Source organism: Salmo salar, chromosome ssa10 (genome assembly GCF_905237065.1).
Source record: "Salmo salar chromosome ssa10, Ssal_v3.1, whole genome shotgun sequence".
NCBI classification, from domain to species: domain Eukaryota; kingdom Metazoa; phylum Chordata; class Actinopteri; order Salmoniformes; family Salmonidae; genus Salmo; species Salmo salar.
In genome coordinates this window covers 99,477,936-99,499,866 of record NC_059451.1, presented here as the reverse complement: position 1 = coordinate 99,499,866, position 21,931 = coordinate 99,477,936, and the positions used below count along the sequence as shown (strand labels likewise).

The 21,931-nt window shown below is 42.9% G+C and overlaps 1 long non-coding RNA gene across 2 annotated transcripts; it reads left to right on the top strand.

Moving 5' to 3' along the window:
• The first annotated feature begins 6,671 nt into the window (after positions 1-6,671).
• On the top strand, positions 6,672-8,137 carry LOC123724614 (uncharacterized). Of its 2 annotated transcripts, XR_006757161.1 has the most exons (4): positions 6,672-6,790; positions 7,054-7,137; positions 7,322-7,497; positions 7,960-8,137. It is a non-coding gene; the product is annotated as an uncharacterized lncRNA (long non-coding RNA). The 2 variants fall into 2 exon arrangements; XR_006757160.1 differs by lacking the exon at positions 6,672-6,790 and having other exon boundaries at positions 6,803-7,137.
• Positions 8,138-21,931: the final 13,794 nt, after the last annotated feature.

Below are 21,931 nucleotides of genomic sequence, written 5' to 3'. Positions count from 1 at the left end.
TGTAGTCATTGCATGCTATGAATAATAGTACACTGTATTTGTCTCCCCCCTTCTCATAGGCCTATTATATGGATCAGGCAACGTCATTTTTATTGATCTGGTTGTTAGTATCACAGAGTAGGCTACCCTGTCATTTTTGGAGAGCACTTTTTCCCCTTGCAAAGAAGAGAAGAACGATTCTGATATAGCCTAGGCCTATACTCTACGCCAGGGTTCCCCAACTGGCGATTTTATTGGACATAAAGGACTGTAAAAGCAACAGCAAATCAGTCCAAGTGATTTTAATTTTTGGAAATCTGTTCCAACTGTTCCCCACTTAGTTGGTAGATAGATATACTGTATGTGATCGAAGTATACGATCTCAGCAAGGTTTGAAATTATTATGTTTTAGTCAAATAGTATATCTATTTGGGCTTCTTGGCAGTCAATTGCATTCTACAACTTACCTGTAATTATGTTCCGGCCCCTGACCATACTCCGTCTGCTCAATAAATAGTTTTTTTTTTAAATGCGGCCTTCAGCTGAATTTAGTTCTGATGATCCCTGCTCTACGCCTACGCACTCAGCCATGCATTAAACTGTATTTTTTTAGAACAGTGATTGTGTTATATTATGCCTATCCAATCTAATCATCCCATTCGAATCGTGGGCTTGTCCCATAAAATCTGCAAATGCAATGATACATGGAATGCTATATTATAAAAGGTACATTTTTGTATGGTGAAAATTTGCTTCCCAAACTTGAAAGTCACATGTCGTGTGTGTGTCAGGGTACCCAGTTCCAGGGCCGCGGCATGCTGAGGAGGACCGAGAGCGGAGGCTGTACCAGCTGGTCCAGAGTCAAGCTCAGGGAGGCAAATGCCCTCCGCCAGGAGATCAACATCCTGTCGAAAGGGGGTCACATCCTGCCCCCGAGCCAGGCCCCCGCTGCCCCCCCTGCCCGACGCCCCATCCCGCTTCCACCCATACCAACCCAGAGAGGGCTCAACAGACACTTCAAAACTGGGAGGGGGGCATCCATCCACCAACAGCCAGGGAGGGTTAGAGCCTAAACACTCGCTATTGATAATACACACCTATTATACAAAGATTCATTCATACATTAACATTAATACCTCTCATGTACTGTATTTTTGCGTCACCTGTCCCACAAACTGCACCCCCTCTTCCTCACAACACACATACTTATACCTAGGCTGTAAACAAGACCTTTCGAGAATAAACTTGATAGATTTGATTAACTTAATGGTCTTTTTGTGGTATGTAGCTCCTTATGCCATTCTGCTCTGGAGTGTTAGGAAGGGCAGAAGACACATTCCATTCCCACCAATGGACAGAAAATGATCTATTATGTTGAAGATTTTCAACCAAGCGTGCAACATAGACCATGACACTTAGTTTTCCAATGCAATTTGAACGTTATCAAGACCGGTGTGGTGATACTGATGATTTTTTTCGCCACAGATGTTTTTTTTTACATAGCAAGTTAGGATGACTAACATAGCAGGTTAGGAGAACTGGAAGTAGCAGGTTAGAAATGAACGTAGCAGGTTAGGGGTGAATGAGAATAATGTTAGGAAAAGGTTGAAGCCGTATATAATGCCTAGTTGTCAAACGACTTGTTCCCCATCGACCACTAAATGGAGCTGTAGGTCTACTTTCGATCTAGCCACAACAGTAGAAACTGTGGCAACAAATCAGTCAAAGAACATAACACCACCTTTTCTGTCCCCAAGAAATAGCACTTCTTATTTAGTTGTAAAATGTCATTCCAAAAGGCTTTAAATATAAGGTCAGGTGTCCATTACTTCTAAAAATACAAACATGGATCTTAAGGGAATTCTATGCATTTTTGAACACTTCATGGATCGATTTGTAGCCATATCGCCGGTTTTTATTCATCACTTCCCGCGATAAAATATGAGCCATAAATATTTCTCTTTTATAGTTCTAGTTAAATTCATCAACGTTTTTTTTTCATGTTCATTTTATTTAAGATTTTCTGTGTGTCCCTGATATCACTTATCTACCTAAGTTTATTGTAATTCTCCATTTCAAGAAAACAACCTCTTCCTACAACGACACCACATTCAGGATGTAATTTCTTTGGTGCAAAGCTAGCAATAAATGTTAACACTCAGTTCTTTATTTTCCATGTTTCATGTTGTTAGTCCGTATGTCCCACCACTTAAGGGTGTCCACCCTGTTCTGCTGGGAATTCTAGAGGAAATGAACAACATTTCAAAAATGTTAAAATATGTTTGAGAGGGAAGTTAAAATCCTGTTCAAGTGTTCACTATCATGCTGGCTAATCTTGCTCACTCACAGAGCTATGGCTAATTTAGGCTCCAAATGTCCACCGTTTAGGTTCCACCTTTTTAGGATTATGCAACTAACAGGTTGTAAAATGCACCTAAAACAAAATGAAGTGCCTCAGCTTGACCAATATATTTTCTGAAAGTCAAATATTATTTTTCTGATTTAGAATACTAAAACAATTCCAAAATATATACTCTTCCAAAACAATTGTTATGAAGTCCAAAAGCCACCACATTGTGGAATGATCCAGGTGGTACATAACATGCAAATGCTTGCATTAGTCCAGTGGATCTCGCACCTTTTCAGTTACTTATATGGAGTTGATTCAGGCTGTTGATTGTGGCCTGTGGAATGTAGACCCATTGCTCTTCAATGGTTGTGCAAAGTTTGTGGATATTGACAAGGAACTGGAACACCCTGTGGTTACACGTCAATCCACATCTAGACATGCTCAATGTGTGATGAGTATGCAGACCATGGAAGAACTTCCAGGACATTTTCAGGTTCCAGGAAATTGTGTACCGATCCTTTGTGACATGGGGCCAGTGTATTATCATGCTAGAAACATCAGTGATGATGGCGGCGTGATTAATGGCCCGGCAATGGGCCATTCACCGATCTCATCACCGGTATCTTTTTGCATTCAAAATTGCTCATTGCGATAAAATGCTAATATGTTTGAATGTAGCTTATGCGTGGCCATACCACCATCTCCCACCCCAACCCTACCCCCACCACCACCATGGGGCACTCTTCCGATAAGTTGACATCAGCAAACCACTTGCCCAAGCAGCGAAACTTCAAGCTCATGGTCTGAGGTTGTGGGCGGTTGGACATACTGCCAAATTCTCTAAAATGATGTTGGAGGCGGTTTATGGAAAAGAAATTAACATTAAATTCTCTGGTGGACATTTGCCTGCAATCAGCATACAATTGCACACTCCCTCAAAACTTGTGTTAAAGTATGGCATTAAAATTGCACACTTTATTGTCCCCCGCACAAGGTGCACCTGTGTAATGGTAATGCTGTTTAATCAGCTTCTTGATATGCCACATGTAAGGTGGATGGATTATCTTGGCAAAGAAGAAATGCTCACTAAACAATTTATGCACAACATTTGAGAGAAATAAGCTCTGCGTGTATGAGTAATCGAGAAGATCTTTTATTTCAGCTCATGCGAAACATGGGATCAACACTTTGCAAGTTATGCTTAATTTTTAATGTAGTAAAGTGCCTATAGAAAGTAACTAGCCCTCAGAACAATGTTTAATTGCTGGGACACAAAAAGCAATGTTAGGGGGGAAAAAATGGTATGTGGATGAAGGTCATGCTTGAGGCGAATAAACTATTAAGGGAAATAAATGGCTCGATTCACACTTTTGTTATTTCATGAAATGTTGTTTTAGAAGGGGCATGTACACGGGTACAGCTCCCCCCATGACGTAACTGTAACCCTGGTAAAAAAAATGATGGCATAGGTTTTAAAAATCCATTTTTGTAAGTTTTATTTAAATTATTTAAGAAGTAATACTTAAAAGCTAAGTCTAGTTGTCTTGTTTTAATTATTTAAATAAAATATGGGGAGATTCTGAAGCGTAAAATCTGATATCAACTTTGGAGGACAATTGCATTACATTTTCTCAAGAGCAATTCCTGAGGGGGACACCAAAAGTAGTGTTGTAACACATAGCCTACGTTTAATATGTGAAATGTATATTGAGGAACCAAAGAAATAAGGTGTTTGCAGTACTCTAACTACCTGTACCCAAACTACACAACTAATCACAACAGCAATACCATTGCCTTTAACAAATCTTATTCAGTCACCAGTTTAAGTTGAGGTTGTATCCAAGACATTTTCCAATTATGTTCCTATTTTACGTAAAAAAAATTGGGAACCTTTCATAATGTTGCCAAACAAAGACTCAACAGACTTACCTGAGACTCCCTGTCTCTGCCAGTCTGTCCCTGCATATCTGTCCCCAACTCTGCTGTCTGTGTGCCATCTGTTGCCTGCTCTGCCTAAATGACATCATTGTTAAACATTTCCATTAGAATTTCATTTTCTTTCTTATGAACATTTTTATCACACTAGTCTTTGAGATATTAGGCTACTAGGGTTCTTACTTTGCGTTTTGGTGTACTGAAAAATACTCTGATGTCCGTCTTTTTTTCTGCCATTTTTCTACCTAGGTTGGCTACACACACACAGTATGTAGGTTATTTACAGTAGGAGATGGGCTTCTATCATCTTATCTTCTATCATTCTATATGGGCTTCGATCTAAAAGGTAGCTAGCAAATGTAAACGGATTGCAGTGACAGAGTTGACAGCCGTATGAGTTCAGCATTTACACAACATATGCTGCAACCTTTTGTAATTTTAATCGTTTGTTTCATATTGGCTGGCTTCTAACAATAGCTGAATTTGCATAGCTAAGCGAGCACCAATTCAGTGGTGTTTAACTATAATCTTTGCTACCGGGTTAAATAAAGGTGAAGTAAAATATATAAATAAAAGTTCCCTTGCGACAATTTAGCTTTACAACGAGACCATTAAATATATTTAAAACAATGGTAGAAGAGAGTGTGGTTCTGTTCAGTTTATCGCTAACCTTATCACAGGGACTTTGAAGCACTAACTTACATGCATGCTGATCTTGGAATAAATTGATTCTTTAGCAAAGATTCCATCTTTGACGCTATATAAATGGAATAGGTACTAGCTAGCTTAATAGTTAATATTTGCACTAGCTCTGCATATTCAGCTAGTGTGTGTCTTGGCGATTGACTGGATTAACCTCACGTCAGTTACGTACATTGAGTGCCTTTTCAGACAGTAGATACGACCTCTACGTTACTCGCAAGCTAAGGAACTGGCAGTGGATCAAACCATTGTGAGGCAAAGGGTGGGGGGGTCTCAATCTTTTTGAAACTTAAAACGAGCTATTAAGTGTCTATAATCAGCACAATTGCTTTCATTACGTATTTTACATATTATTTTAAATTGCATAGTTATGTTTCAGTGATATATTGGGGGGACAAATCATATTTTTTCCCAGGATGGGGGGTCGTCCGGATTTCCGCCCCTGGGGGAATGGTGTTTAAAAAAAAAAAAGCACGTCACCATTAATATCCGCACTATGAGGAGATTTGATATAAAGTCCCTCTTTTAACTCACCTCCATATTAATTTTCTTTGTTCTTTCTTTGTTGTTCCTTTTCCATAGAATCCATTATGTACAATTGCACTAAATATTATTTGAATAATGCAAGATTTTAAATCCAGCAGTCTTTAAAATGATATTCAAGAGCAAAAAGATTTACAATGGTTGTTTTTAATTCATAAAAAGAAAGATTTGTTGACATCTTGGGAATTACGGGGGGGGGGTGCAGATACCCTGGTACCCCTACCCCGTTTGGGAACCACTGCATTAGTCGATTAGTAGTTGCGTGTGTTAAGCTCTAAAAAGCGAAGCCAAGGACAGCGCAGTAAGAAGATTCGCTAAAACGGTTTCTCCAATAGAAACCCCGATCACGTGTAGGCGATGTCATAGCGACGTTGGCTAACTAAACTCATGCGCAGAAATATGTCACCGGGTCTAAGCAAAGATTTTTTTTAACCATCTGTGGTCTAAGGATCGTCTCGCGCAAACTGCGCCTGTCATATACAGCACAAATTAAAACTTGTCACTTTCACGAGGTTCAAGTAATAACATGTTCAACTACTTAAGACATTGTCTCGAATCTAGGTTGTTGCCTTTAGATTTCGAAAACATTAACAACTAGATCATTTCTGCCTTTCTCATTGACTTCTCCAACCCCGGCCTGGTCTGCTTGGTCTGTTTCGCAATTGTTCCCAGAAGTCTTGCAATGTTGCGCCTCTGGGTTTAGAAACTCTGGCAGACGTTCGTGAAGTGGAGGAGATTGTTACGTAACCAATGACGTCAGAGGAGACAAAGACACACTCGTCCATTCAAAACCCAAGTGGGAAATCAGAATGAACATTGGGCTTCCGTGGAATCTCCAGTGAAAGTCCACGTCCCGTTTTTATTTTATTGGTGAAAATTAGGACAACATGATGAGGACGAAGGCAGACAGTGTCCCCGGAACTTACAGAAAGGTAATGTTCTGTAATCAAAACCTGATGAATATGTAATTAGCTTGCTGGTTGAGTGCGGAATTGGAATCGCTAACGTTAGCTACTTAATTACCGTAGCCAACTGTAGTTTGCGAACATAATTGCCACTCCTACATTTTCAATTTTTTATGAACTTGATCGATTTCATTGTATTAGCTAACATGATTGACCGGGTTAGATGCCTGTCTCCCGCCATTTCAATAGAATCTTGAACACCGCTCACGCGCATGCCAACCCAGCCGGATGTTGCATTATCTAGCTAGTTATGTTCTCACATCTCATCATTTGTGCAGGATTGGATTGTTACCCGCAACTTTACTTGCACCAATAAGTTAAATTTTAATCGTCACTGTACAACTAAAGATTAGATAAAGAATTGGCATAACATGTCTTTATTAGCGTTGGTTAGCAAACTATTGTAATTCATTATCGTCAATATGGCGGTAATTTCGCCGCCCAAATTAAGGAACCCAGCCATACATATGGCGGTGTCGATCACTTTGCCATATCAGACTGAACTCTGCATTACAATATAACTACTAATACTTTGCTTGTAAAAATGACTTGTTAGCTAACGTATTTATACATTTTCAGCTGTGGCTGCATCTGCACCCAGGAAGTCATTGGGTGCCTCGAGTTCTGCTAATGCATTAAGCAGCTCTCAAGCAGGCACACCTGGTGAGTCATGATTTCATTCACCTTAAAAGTAACATTGACTAGCTAATAACCATATTTCAATGTAATCTTAGTTAGATTAGACATTTTTGGTAGATGACAAACAACTTGCCTCCAGATGAGTTCCTTGCTCATATTTTCATCACTGGTGAGGACTCATGGCAGATGTCTAAATGTTGTTTTGCAGCGAAGAGTAAATTTGCTGGTGGTAATCCTGTGTGCCCTCGGCCCAACCCCAATTTGGCAGAAGGGAATTGGAGATTTCTTTGGTGGGCCCAGCAGGAAGCCTGACAAAGAGAACCACCTCCCCCAATCAGATGATGAAGAGGCCGGAGTCAGTGGAGTGTCCAAGTCATCCAGGAAGTACGTTCATTCTATTAAGCATAGTTTTCGGACTAGTCTAAAAGGGGCCTCAAAATGCCTACCACTTTAGTGCTTGCAGAAGTTCCTCTTAAATCTGTTCCAAAAACATTGCCAATTTCAAAGTATGTGTTCTGATTGTTAAATGCAATGTTTTGGGAACAGATTCGGATTTTATTTTTTTTATTTTTTTTACACCTGTGCCTCAGGTATTTTGCCAAAGCAGAATCAGTGTACAGTCCCAAAGTACAGTCCTGCTGTTTCTGGAAATGTATTGAACCAAGTTTGAATGTACATCTAGCTGTTTGTATGCAAGTTATCCGGTGTTGAGCCAGGTTTCAAATTTTTCAGGATGCGTCTGTATGATTTTGAGTGCGCTGCAAAGACAGTTAAAAATGTAATTATAAAAACTAGCATTGATTCCATATTTGCTGGCCTATCTAATGTCAATCACTCGCCTTTCAGATCCAGACCACTGCCTGCTGAAGATGAGGGTGAATGAAGCTTAGCCAATGGTGCCCCCACTTGAAAGCCATTGGCTCTAATACTTGAATGGGCTGGGTATATCTGTGTATATAATTATTGATTAATTCATGTTTTTGTACAGATGTTTAATAAACTTTTTTATTAAGCTTCGATCCCACAATGTTTTGTCACAACCTGGGTGATATTTCATAGTCAGCTCTTGTTTGAGGCCCACATCAAGTGTGATCTTGGTCTTAATTTATAATTCTACTGAACATTGACGGTTACGACCTATGCTATCACAACCTGCAGCTGAGCGACTTATCCACGCCTTTATTTACATTTTCTAAGTCATTTAGCAGACGCTCTTATCCAGAGCGACTTACAAATTGGTGCATTCACCTTATGATATCCAGTGGAACAACCACTTTACAATAGTGCATCTAAATCTTTTGGGGGGGGGGTTAGAAGGATTACTTTATCCTATCCTAGGTATTCCTTAAAGAGGTGGGGTTTCAGGTGTCTCCGGAAGGTGGTGATTGACTCCGCTGTCCTGGCGTCGTGAGGGAGCTTGTTCCACCATTGGGGTGCCAGAGCAGCGAACGTTTTGACTGGGCTGAGTGGGAACTGTGCTTCCTCAGAGGTAGGGGGGCCAGCAGGCCAGTGGTGGATGAACGCAGTGCCCTTGTTTGGGTGTAGGGCCTGATCAGAGCCTGAAGGTATGGAGGTGCTGTTCCCTTCACAGCTCCGTAGGCAATCACCATGGTCTTGTAGCGGATGCGAGCTTCAACTGGAAGCCAGTGGAGAGAGCGGAGGAGCCGGGTGACGTGAGAGAACTTGGGAAGGTTGAACACCAGACGGGCTGCGGCGTTCTGGATGAGTTGTAGGGGTTTAATGGCACAGGCAGGGGAGCCCAGCCAACAGCGAGTTGCAGTAATCCAGACGGGAGATGACAAGTGCCTGGATTAGGACCTGCGCCGCTTCCTGTGTGAGGCAGGGTCGTACTCTGCGAATGTTGTAGAGCATGAACCTACAGGATCGGGTCACCGCCTTGATGTTAGTGGAGAACGACAGGGTGTTGTCCAGGATCACGCCATGGTTTCTTAGCACTCTGGGAAGAGGACACAAGGGGAGTTGTCAACCGTGATGGCGAGATCATGAAACGGGCAGTCCTTCCCCGGGAGGAAGAGCAGCTCCGTCTTGCCGAGGTTCAGCTTGAGGTGGTGATCCGTCTGACAGTTGTCTGACAGTTTATCTCATCCTGTTTGGACTATTGTAATGCCCTGTTGGCGCATCTGCCAAAATCCCAGTTCACACCTACCAAGCCATCCACAACTCTGGACCCAAGTACCTGTCTGACTGCATCCTACCCCACACATGCCCTTGGCTCCTCCAGCTCCCTTCAACAGAGTAAACTATGGGTGACACGGCTTTCAGGTGTGTGGCTCCTCTCCTGTGGAGCGCACTTCCAGTCACTGCCAGGCCTGCAGAGACTGGCCTCATATAAGGCACAGCTACAGGCTGCTGTTCAGGAAAGTGTAAGGATGTGTTAATTCTGTTCTGTCCAGTGGCTCTGACACCTGTATATAACCTTGATGTCTGCATACTATGTTCTGTGTTGGATTGTTTTAATTTTCTTTGGTGCCTTGGGTGAGAAAAGCACTTACATTAAATTATTATTCTATTCCTGTTTCCAAAATCTAGTCTTTTCTATTGGGTCTCAAATAAAATAGCAGTTGTGATATTTTGTCTGTCTGGGTTTCACTTATCAACTCAGTTATATTGGTTTGATGGTAAGTCTCTCATCAGTGGATTCCCTGCATGCCCAGCAATTTCTGAATTAAAAAAATATATATTTTTCTAATATCTTGTAATGTAGATGGCACTAGATCGTTAAGGTCAAACTTGGCGCTTCTGCCATAAAAGTCTGAGCACTACTTGATGTTGATTTAGTGTTCCATGATTAGGCAACCTGTGTTATTTTTTTGTTGTCCCATGTCACACGAAGTTGTCGTTCGCCATATTGAATCCACACTGAATTTCTTCTGAATCGACAAGCAGATCCTCGTGTCACCCCTACAGTTGACCAATCATGCAACATGTTTGATACCATGAGTTTTGCAACCAATATTCACAGGAAAGGTTTTGTGGAACCAACTCATTCACCAAAAGTGACAGGGTGTGTTTGTAAATTGAATCTGGAGTGCGCTCTCGGCATTCGTAAATGCAGAGCATTGCGCTCTCGGGCGTACACAACGCTGGCTGAGGAGTAGGGTTGATACGAGCGTTCTGACCCAGAATGGCCGTCAAGCACCCAAGGTAACTTGCTAGCCACTTCCAGACACATGAAAACACCTCTGACCATTTTACTTGCACTAGCAGAGCTGGTTAGGCTGTTTTCATGTTATCCAGAGCGTTAGTTACTGTAACTGCGGCTGGCAACAATTGAATTACGCTTCTTTTGCCTAAGTTTACTTACACCGGCCATATTCAACGGGGTGTTGAGCGTAAGTAAAGAGTGAATGTGGGAACGCACCCAAAAGCAAGTTGGCCTGCTGTTACCATGACAGCTAACGTGTTGATCTTCCATGTGATAAATGGACTCATCCATTTATTAGTTGCCCAGTAAGCTTATCGAGGTATCAGCAGAAAGTCTTGTTTCTACACCCGGAAGTGCATTTCTCACAGGAGGTGTTGGACAAAGATATCTCGAAAAGACAGTCAAGGGATTGCTCTAACAGTGGAAATACATGTCATCGAAGCTGGAAGGAGGCGAGATCAAGTGGGACCGTTTCTAGCCATTGAGAGGGCAGGTACGCGTGTGAACAGGCCATAGTGTTACATTCATAGTGTAACAAAACCAAACAAAGGGGAAGTAACAAAGAGTCACTGACAACAACCAAAAAGAAACAGGTGGGGTTTGGATAGGGGCGTCCACTGAAAGTTGACTAGCAACAACTGGGACCTAAAATAACCACCATGAGCGCCCACTAAATTTGAACATGAGGCAAAAAAAAACTCCCACTAAACTTAGACAGGAAGCAAACAAAATGGAGCAAAACAAGGACAATCAGAGAAAGGATTGTTTCTCTAGAACTCAAATAGGGAGCGCCAACAAAAGGTGTTAATCCTCTGTCTCTCAAGACATCCTGTGGCTCCTGCACTAGCATCGAATAGTCCCTGCGATATGAAACTTTTCAGGGAAGTCATGAACCAATATACACAGTCAGTTAAGAAAGCAAAGGCTATCTTTTTTCAAACAGAAATGTGCATCCTGTAGCACTAATTCCAAGAAGTTTGGGGCCACTAATGTTCATGGAGAATAAGAGCACATCCTCCCAGCTGCCCACTGCACTGAGGCTAAGAAACACTGTCACCACCAATAAATCCACGGTAATCGAGAATTTCAATAAGCATTTCTCTACGGTTGGTCATGCTTTCCACCTGGCTACCCCAACACCGGCCAACAGCTCTGCACCCCCGCAGCAACTGACCCAAGCCCCCCCGCTTCTCCTTCACCCAAATCCAGACAGCTGATGTTCTGATAGAGCTGCAAAATCTGGATCCCTACAAATCAGCTGGGCTAGACAATCTGGACCCTCTAAAATTATCCGCCACCATTGTTGCAACCCCTATTACTAGTCTGTTCAACCTCTTTCGTATTGTCTGAGATTCCTAAAGATGGGAAAGCGGCCGGGTCATCCTCCTCTTGAAAAGGGGAGACACTCTAGACCCAAACTGTTACAGACCTACAGTCGTGGCCAAAAGTTTTGAGAATGACACAAATATTAATTTCCACAAAGTTTGCTGCTTCAGTGTCTTTAGATATTTTTGTCAGATGTTACTATGGAATACTGAAGTATAATTACAAGCATTACATAAGTGTCAAAGGCTTTTATTGACAATTACAAGAAGTTGATGCAAAGAATCAATATTTGCAGTGTTGACCCTTATTTTTCAAGACCTCTGCAATCCGCCCTGGCATGCTGTCAATTAACTTCTGGGCCACATCCTGACTGATGGCAGCCCATTCTTGCATAGTCAATGCTTGAGTTTGTCAGAATTTGTGGGTTTTTGTTTGTCCACCCGCCTCTTGAGGATTGACCACAAGTTCTCAATGGGATTAAGGTCTGGGGAGTTTCCTGGCCTTGGACCCAAAATATCAATGTTTTGTTCCCTGAGCCACTTAGTTATCACTTTTGCCTTATGGTAAGGTGCTCCATCATGCTGGAAAAGGCATTGTTCGTCACCAAACTGTTCCCAGATGGTTGGGAAAAGTTGCTCTCGGAGGATGTGTTGGTACCATTCTTTATTCATGGCTGTGTTCTTAGGCAGAATTGTGAGTGAGCCCACTCCCTTGGTTGAGAAGCAACCCCACACATGAATGGTCTCAGGATGCTTTACTGTTGGCATGACACAGGACTGATGGTAGCGCTCACCTTGTCTTCTCCGTACAATCTTTTTTTCCGGATGCCCCAAACAATCGGAATAGGGATTCATCAGAGAAAGACTTTACCCCCAGTCCTCAGCAGTCCAATCCCCTGTACCTTTAGCAGAATATCAGTCTGTCCCTGATGTTTTTCCTGGAGAGAAGTAGCTTCTTTGCTGCCCTTATTGACACCAGGCCATCCTCCAAAAGTCTTCGCCTCACTGTGCGTTCCTGAGCAAGCTCTGTACTGGTGGTGCCCCGATCCCGCAGCTGAATCTACTTTAGGAGATGGTCCTGGAGCTTGCTGGACTTTCTTGGGTGCCCTGAAGCCCTCTACAACAATTGAAAATTCTCCTTGAAGTTCTTGATGATCAGATAACTGGTTGAGTTAGGTGCAATCTTACTGGCAGTGATATCCTTGCCTGTGAAGCCCTTTTTGTGCTAAGCAATGATGACGGCACGTGTTTCCTTGCAGGTAACCATGGTTGACAGAGGAAGAACAATGATTCCAAGCACCACCCTGCTTTTGAAGCTTCCAGTCTGTTATTCCAACTCAATCAGCATGACAGAGTAATCTCCAGCCTTGTTCTCGTCAACACTCACAACTGTGTTAACGAGAGACTCACTGACATGATGTCAGCTGGTCCTTTTGTGGCAGGGCTGAAATGCAGTGGAAATGTTTTGGGGGATTCAGTTCATTTGCCTGGCAAAGAGGGCCTTTGCAATTAATTGCAATTCATCTGATCACTCTTCATAACATTCTGGAGTATATGCAAATTTCCATCATACAAACTGAGGCAGCAGACTTTGTGAAAATTAATATTTGTGTCATTCTCAACTTTTGGCCACGACTGTACATTCATCCTGCCCTGCCATTCTAAAGTCGTTGAAAGCCAAGTGAACAAACAGATCACGGACCATTTCGAATCCCACAGTACCTTCTCCGCTGTGCAATCTGGTTTCCAAGCTGGTCACGGGTGCACCTCAGCCACGCTCATGGTCCTAAACGATATCATAACCGGCCATCGATAAAAGACAGTACTGTGCAGCCGTCTTCATCGACCTGGCCAAGGCTTTCGACTCTGTCAATCACCGTATTCTTATCGGCAGACTCATCAGCCTTGGTTTCTGTAATGACTGCCTCGCCTGGTTCACTAACTACTTCACAGATAGAGATCTGTGTGTCAAATTGGAGGGCCTGTTGTTCAAACCTCTGGCAGTCTCTATGGGGGTGCCACAGGGTTCAATTCTCTGGCCGACTCTTTTCCCTGTATATATCAATGATGTCGCTCTTGCTGCGGGTGATTCTTTGATCCACCTCTATGCAGACAACACCATTCTGTATACATCTGGCCCTTCTTTGGACACTGTGTTAACCTGTTAGGGCTAGGGGGCAGTATTGACACGGCCGGATAAAAAACGTCCCCGATTTAATCTGGTTACTACTCCTGCCCAGTAACTAGAATATGCATATAATTATTGGCTTTGGATAGAAAACACCCTAACGTTTCTAAAACGGTTTGAATGGTGTCTGTGAGTATAACAGAACTCATATGGCAGGCAGGAAGTGGCCTGTCTGACAAGTTGTTGTTCATCTTGGCTCTTTTTATTGAAGACTGAGGATCTTTGCTGTAACGTGACACTTCCTACGGCTCCCATAGGCTCTCAGAGCCCGGAAAAGCTGAATGATATCGAGGCAGCCCCAGGCTGAAACACATTATCGCGTTTGGATAGTGGCCGATCAGAGTACTCTGAGACTCAGGCTCGTGCACGAGGGGCACGAGATGTTTTTATTTTCTCTCTCTTTGTACGTATACACGCTTTCCCGGTCGGAATATTATCGCTTTTTTTCGAGAAAAATGGCATAAAAATTGATTTTAAACAGCGGTTGACATGCTTGAAGTACGGTAATGGAATATTTAGAATTTTTTTTGTCACGAAATGCGCCATGCTCGTCACCCTTATTTACCCTTTCCGGATAGTGTCTTGAACGCAACGAACAAAACGCCGCTATTTGGATATAACAATGGATTATTTGGGACCAAACCAACATTTGTTATTGAAGTAGAAGTCCTGGGGAGTGCATTCTGATGAAGAACAGCAAAGGTAATAACATTTTTCTTATGGTAAATCTGACTTTGGTGAGTGCTAAAACTTGCTGGGTGTCTAAATAGCTAGCCCTGTGATGCCAGGCTATCTACTGAGAATATTGCAAAATGTGCTTTCACCGAAAAGCTATTTTAAAATCGGACATATCGAGTGCATAGAGGAGTTCTGTATCTATAATTCTTAAAATAATTGTTATGTTTTTTGTGAACGTTTATCGTGAGTAATTTAGTAAATTCACCGGCAGTGTTCGGTGGAATGCTAGTCACATGCTAGTCACATGCTAATGTAAAAGCTGTTTTTTGATATAAATATGAACTTGATTGAACAAAACATGCATGTATTGTATAACCTCTATGGGCTAGGTGGGACAAAATCGTCCCACCTACTCAACAGCCAGTGTAATCCCGTGGCGCGATATTCAAATACCTCAAAAATGCTAAAACTTCAATTTTTCAAACATATGACTATTTTACACCATTTTAAAGACAAGACTCTCGTTAATCTAACCACACTGTCCGATTTCAAAAGGCTTTACAACGAAAGCAAAACATTAGATTATGTCAGCAGAGTACCCAGGCAGAAATAATCAGACACCCATTTTTCAAGCTAGCATATAATGTCACATAAACCCAAACCACAGCTAAATGCAGCACTAACCTTTGATGATCTTCATCAGATGACAACCCTAGGACATTATGTTATACAATACATTGTGTCAAGCAAGCGTCCCACCTAGCCCATAGAGGTTAACAAACCTCCAAACGAGCTTCATTGCCATCCAACACTCCTTCCGTAGCCTCCAACTGCTCTTAAACGCTAGTAAAACGAAATGCATGCTCTTCAACCGATCGCTGCCCGACTAGCATCACTACTCTGGACGGTTCTGACTTAGAATATGTGGACACCTATAAATACCTAGGTGTCTGGCTAGACTAAACTCTCCCTCCAGACTCATAGAGTGGGGGAAAAAGTATTTCGATCCCCTGCTGATTTTGTAAGTTTGCCCACTGATAATGAAAGGATCAGTCTATAATTTTAGTGGTAGGTTTATTTGAACAGTGAGAGACAGAATAACAACAAAAATATCCAGAAAAACGCATGTCAAAAATGTTATAAATTGATTTGCATTTTAATGAGGAAGTAAGTATTTGACCCCCTCTCAATCAGAAAGATTTCTGGCTCCCAGGTGTCTTTTATACAGGTAACGAGCTGAGATTAGGAGCACACTCTTAAAGGAGTGCTCCTAACCGCAGCTTGTTACCTGTAAAAAAGACACCTGTCCACAGAAGCAATCAATCAATCAGATTCCAAACTCTCCACCATGGCCAAGACCAAAGAGCTCTCCAAGGATGTCAGGGACAAGATTGTAGACCTACACAAGGCTGGAATGGGCTACAAGACCATCACCAAGCAGCTTGGTGAGAAGGTGACAACATTTGGTGTGATTATCCGCAAATGGAAGAAACACAAAATAACTGTCAAACTCCCCTCGGCCTGGGGCTCCATGCAAGATCTCACCTCATGGGGTTGCAATGATCATGAGAACGGTGAGGAATCAGCCCAGAACTACACGGGAGGATCTTGTCAATGATCTCAAGGCAGCTGGGACCATAGTCACCAAGAAAACAATTGGTAACACACTACGCCGTGAAGGACTGAAATCCTGCAGCGCCCGCAAGGTCCCCCTGCTCAAGAATACATATACATGCCCGTCTGACTTTTGGCAATGAACATCTGAATGATTCAGAGGACAACTGGTGAAAGTGTTGTGGTCAGATGAGACCAAAATGGAGCTCTTTGGCATCAACTCAACTCGCCGTGTTTGGAGGAGGAGGAATGCTGCCTATGACCCCAAGAACACCATCTCCACCATCAAACATGGAGGTGGAAACATTATGCTTTGGGGGTGTTTTTCTGCTAAGGGGACAGGACAACTTCACTGTATCAAAGTGACGATGGACGGGGCCATGTACTGTCAAATCTTGGGTGAGAACATCCTTCTCTCAGCCAGGGCATTGAAAATGGGTCGTGGATGGGTATTCCAGCATGATAATGACCCAAAACACAAGGCCAAGGTAACAAAGGAGTGGCTCAAGAAGAAGCACATTAAGGTCCTGGAGTGGCCTAGCCAGTCTCCAGACCTTAATCCCATAGAAATCTGTGGAGGGAGCTGAAGGCTCGAGTTGCCAAACGTCAGCCTCAAAACCTTAATGACTTGGAGAAGATCTGCAAAGAGGAGTGGGACGAAATCCCTCCTGAGATGTGTGAAAACCTGGTGGCCTACTACAAGAAACGTCTGACCTCTGTGATTGCCAACAAGTTTTTTGCCACGAAGTACTAAGTCATATTTTGCAGAGGGGTCAAATACTTATTTCCCCTCATTAAAATGCAAATTATTTTATAACATTTTTGACATGCGTTTTTCTGGATTTTTTGTTGTTATTCTGTCTCTCACTGTTCAAATAAACCTACCATTAAAATTATAGACTGATAATTTCTTTGTAAGTGGGCAAATGTACAAAATCAGCAGGGGATCAAATACTTTTTTCCCCCACTGTATCAAGCATCTCCAATCCAAAATGAAATCTAGAATCGGCTTCCTATTTAGCAACAAAGCCTCCTTCACTCATGCTGCCAAACATACCCCTCGTAAAACTGACTAGCCTACCGATCCTTGACTTCGGCGACGTCATTTACAAAATAGCCTCCGACACTTTGCTCAGCAAATTGATGCAGTCTATCACAGTGCCATCCATTTTGTCACCAAAGCTCCATATACTACCCACCACTGCGACCTGTATGCTCTCGTTGGCTGGTCCTCGCTACGTATATGTCGCCAAACCCACTGGCTCCAGGTCATCTATAAGTCTTTGCTAGGTAAAGCTCCGCCTTATCTCAGCTCACTGGTCACCATAGCAACACACACCCGTAGCACACACACCCGTAGCACACGCAGGTATATTTCACTGGTCAATCCCAAAGCCAACACCTCGTTTGGCCGCCTTTACTTCCAGTTCTCTGCTGTCAATGACTGGAACGAATTGCAAAAATCACTGAAGTTGGCGACTTATATCTCCCCTCACTAACTATAAGCACCATCTGTCAGAGCAGCTTACCGATAGCTGCAGCTGTACACAGCCCATCTGTAAATAGCCCATCTAACCAACTACCTACCTCATCCCTTATTTGTTTTTCTGCTCTTTTGCACACCAGTATTTCTACTTGCACATCCTCATCTGCACATATATCACTTGAGTGTTAATTGCTAAATTGTAATTACTTCGCCACTATGGCCTATTTATTGCCTTACCTCCTTACTTAATTTGCACACACTGTATACAGATTTTTCTATTGTGTTATTGACTGTACGTTTGTTTATCTCATGTGTAGCTCTGTGTTGTTGTTTGTGTCGCACTGCTTTGCTTTATCTTGGCCAGGTTGCAGTTGTAAATGAGAACTTGTCCTCAACTAGCCTACCTGGTTAAATAAAGGTGAAATAGAAAAAACAACTGGAGCACTGGGCCAGCCACTCTTAAATAACACCTGGGCTAGCACAGGTGGAAACACCTAACCTCTAATGACATGACCAACCAGCACGGGCGTAACACAGACTGACTAACGAGGTGACACGAATCGGTGCACCCCATGTGCTAATGTCCAACCTCAAAATATAAAATGGAAAAACCAAAGCCTGTAACACCTTCCCCTTAAGACAACAAATATATCCTACATTTTTGTTGGACAAGTTTGCTCACCACCAACACAAAACAACTTTCATTGCACAACATAATCAACATAAATGCATCACCTTCTCCAATGTAAACATGGTGTCTGCCTCCCAAGTGGCACGGTAGGCTAAGGCACTGCAGCGCAGTGCTACCTGTGCCGCTAGAAACCCTGGTTCGAGTCCAGGCTCTACCGTGACCTGGAGACTCATGGGGTGGTGCACAATTGGCCCGTCGTCCTGGTTAGGGGAGGGTTTGGCCGCAGGGGATGTTCTTGTCCCATTGCGCACTAACGACTCCTGTGGCGGGGTGGGCAAAATGCACGCTGACACGGTGGTGCGGCTGGCTTCCGGGTTAAGCGTGCGTTGTGTCAAGAAGCAGTGCGGCTTGGCTGGGTTGTGTTTGGGAGGACGCACGGCTCTCGACCTTTGCCTCTCCCAAGTCCATTCGGGAGTTGCAGTGATGGGACAAGACTGTAACTACCAATTGGATACCATGAAATTGGAGAGAAAAAGGGGTAAAAACAATTGGTGTCTACAGGCTTTCAATTAAATATGTAAAAAAAAAAAGTAAATATATAGATTGAAACAATTTTTATATATCGTTTTAAAAATCGTTTTAAAAATCGTTTTGTTTTCTGTAGTTGCCTTAAACTCAAACATTTTTGAAAAACTCACGAACGCTTCTATAACTCTCGTCCCCTTGGCACGAGCCCAACCAAAACAATACTCATTCCAAAAACTGCAAAACGTGCAGTCAAAGTAAATTGTGTGCCAGGGCTTCGAAGTGGCTAAATGCAAAACACAGAACTTATTGATTACCCACCCCTGAGCCGACAATCTTCCAGTTGTCCTTTTCAAGAGGAAACTTCTGCAATATCCGTAGTAACTTTTCCTCTCGTGATTTTCCTCAGTGAAATTTGTTTGATTGGGGCAACGTTAATGTCATGCTCTAGTGCATTTGTCTGAGTGCACATCTGAGAATAAACCCTGATATTCCAAATGCAGTGCAACAATGTAGCCTTTTTCCTCCGGAGACAAGTGTGCCAAAAAGATAAAGGTTTTCTAGAATCCCTGAGTTACTCAACCGTCTAACTGGCACAGGGTGTATTGGGCTTTCCTCATATGCTTGAGGAAGACTATAGTCAATGGTGACAGCAGTGGCCACAGGCAGAACATCACTACCGGTTTCCACCGACATCACCGCCTGATCGTAGCGGGTGAAGAGGGGTTTCAACATGTTGACATGACACAGCCACTGTTTTTTTCCTGCACCCTGGTGTGGTGAGGTAATCCAGATGACCAATTATTTTCATTATAGGGTAAGGGCCTGAAAAGCGAGCTTGCAACGGTGACCCAAGAATGGGTAACAAAACCAGGACTATGTCTCCCACATTCAAAGTGCATTTTCAGGCCTTTCGGTCGTACCAAACTTTCATTTTTTTAAACGTTTTTGTTTGCGCCTTCTCTAGATTCTCACTGGAAAACTGACAGGCGCAGTGCAATCTGTATCGAAAAAGCTCTGAAGTGCTCCAATAGATCTGTTTTGGGGTTTAAGGTGTTGCCCTGTAACAACCTCTCTCTCAGCAAGCTCAAAGGACCTCTGGCATGATGTCCAAACATGAGCTCATTTGGACTAAAACCCAGAGATTCATGAACAACCTCCTGCACTGCAAACAGCACAAGAGGGACCCCTTCATCTCAGTCTTTCTCAAACTCAAGAGAAACTGGTTACCACTCCTGGCTTTGGGCAAAGGACCAACACAGTTCACCAAAACAGGTTGAAAGGTTTGTCAAAGGCTTGAATAGGCTGCAAAGGGGCAACCAGTACAGCTTGGTTCGGTTTAACCGTCGGCTGGCAAACGCGACAGGATTTACAGTATGCCACTACATCCAGATTCAGACCAGGCCAGAAGTTAAGCAAAATACAGTTATACGTCTTGTTGACCCCAAGATGGCTTGCCATACTACCATCGTGAGGCAACCTCAGTATCTCTTGTTGAAGTGGAACTGGAACGACAATTTGAGATACGCGTTGCCAATTGTCCTGCCCAGAAGTGGCGCGAAAAAGTGCCATTAGAAAGCACCTCATTAGAACACCATCTCTGTCAATGTCACCCACCAAACGTAATCAAACTCCTCTTCTGGATGTATCTCAGCAAAAAGAGGGGAGAAAGGAACATTTTTACTCTGTTCAGCAATCAAATGCTTCCTAGACATCGAAGTATCAACTGTATGGACCCTCTCTTCCTTCAGTGGTCCAACAAACTCACTCACCTTTGGGGTTTCCAAAGGAGAAGTCAACTCAGGAGGTTTAGCGAAATAGGATCAACCATAAACATCTCGGACAGATCAGATATCCTCCTCAACACTAGACTTGCTCCCGGCGACTTTCTTATACAGTTGAAGTCGGAAGATGAGATACACATTAGCCAAATACATTTAAACTCAGTTTTTCACAATTCCTGACATTTAATCTTAGTAAAAATTCCCTGTCTTAGGTCAGTTAGGATCACCACTTTATTTAAGGATGTGAAATGTCAGAATAATAGTAGAGAGAATGATTTATTTCAGCTTTTATTTTTTTCATCACATTCCCAGTGGGTCAGATGTTTACATACACTGAATTAGTATTTCGTAGCATTGCCTTTAAATTGCTTAACTTGGGTGGAACGTTTAGGGTAGCCTTCCACAAGCTTCCCACAATAAGTTGGGTGAATTTTGGCCCAGTCCTCATGACAGAGCTGGTGTAACTGAGTCAGGTTTGTAGGCCCCCTTGCTCGCACACGCTTTTTCAGTTCTGCCCACAAATTTTCTATAGATTGAGATCAGGGCTTTGTGATGGCCACTTCAATACCTTGACTTTGTTGTCCTTAAGCCATTTTGCCACAACTTTGGAAGTATGCTTGGGGTTAAGCTTTAACTTCCCGACTGATGTCTTGAGATGTTGCTTCAATATATCCACATCATTTTCCTCCCTCATGATGCCATCTATTTTGTGAAGTGCACCAGTCCCTCCTGCAGCAAAGCACCCCCACAACATGATGCTGCCACTCCCGTGCTTCACGGTTGGGATGGTGTTATTCGGCTTGCAAGCCTCCCCCTTTTTCCTCCAAACATAACGATGGTTATTATGGCCAAACAGTTCTATTTTTGTTTCATCAGACCAGAGGACATTTCTCCAAAAAGTATGATCTTTGTCCCCATGTGCAGTTGCAAACTGTAGTCTGGCTTTTTTATGGCGGTTTTGGAGCAGTGGCTTCTTCCTTGCTGAGCGGCCTTTCAGGTTGTCGATATAGGACTTGTTTTTCTGTGGATATAGATACTTTTGTACCCGTTTCCTCCAGCATCTTCACAAGGTCCTTTGCTGCTGTTCTGGGATTGATTTGCATCTAAGTACGTTCATCTCTAGGAGACAGAACAAGTCTCCTTCCTGAGCGGTATGACGGCTGCATGGTCCCATGGTGTTTATCCTTGCGTACTATTGTTTGTACAGATGAACGTGGTACCTTCAGGCGTTTGGAACTTGCTCCCAAGGATGAACCAAACTTGTGGAGGTCTACAATGTTTTTTCTGAGGTCTTGGCTGATTTCTTTTGATTTTCCCATGATGTCAAGCGAAGAGGCACTGAGTTTGAAGGTAGGCCTTGAAATACATCCACAGGTACACCTCCAATTGACTCAAATGATGTCAATTAGCCTATCAGAAGC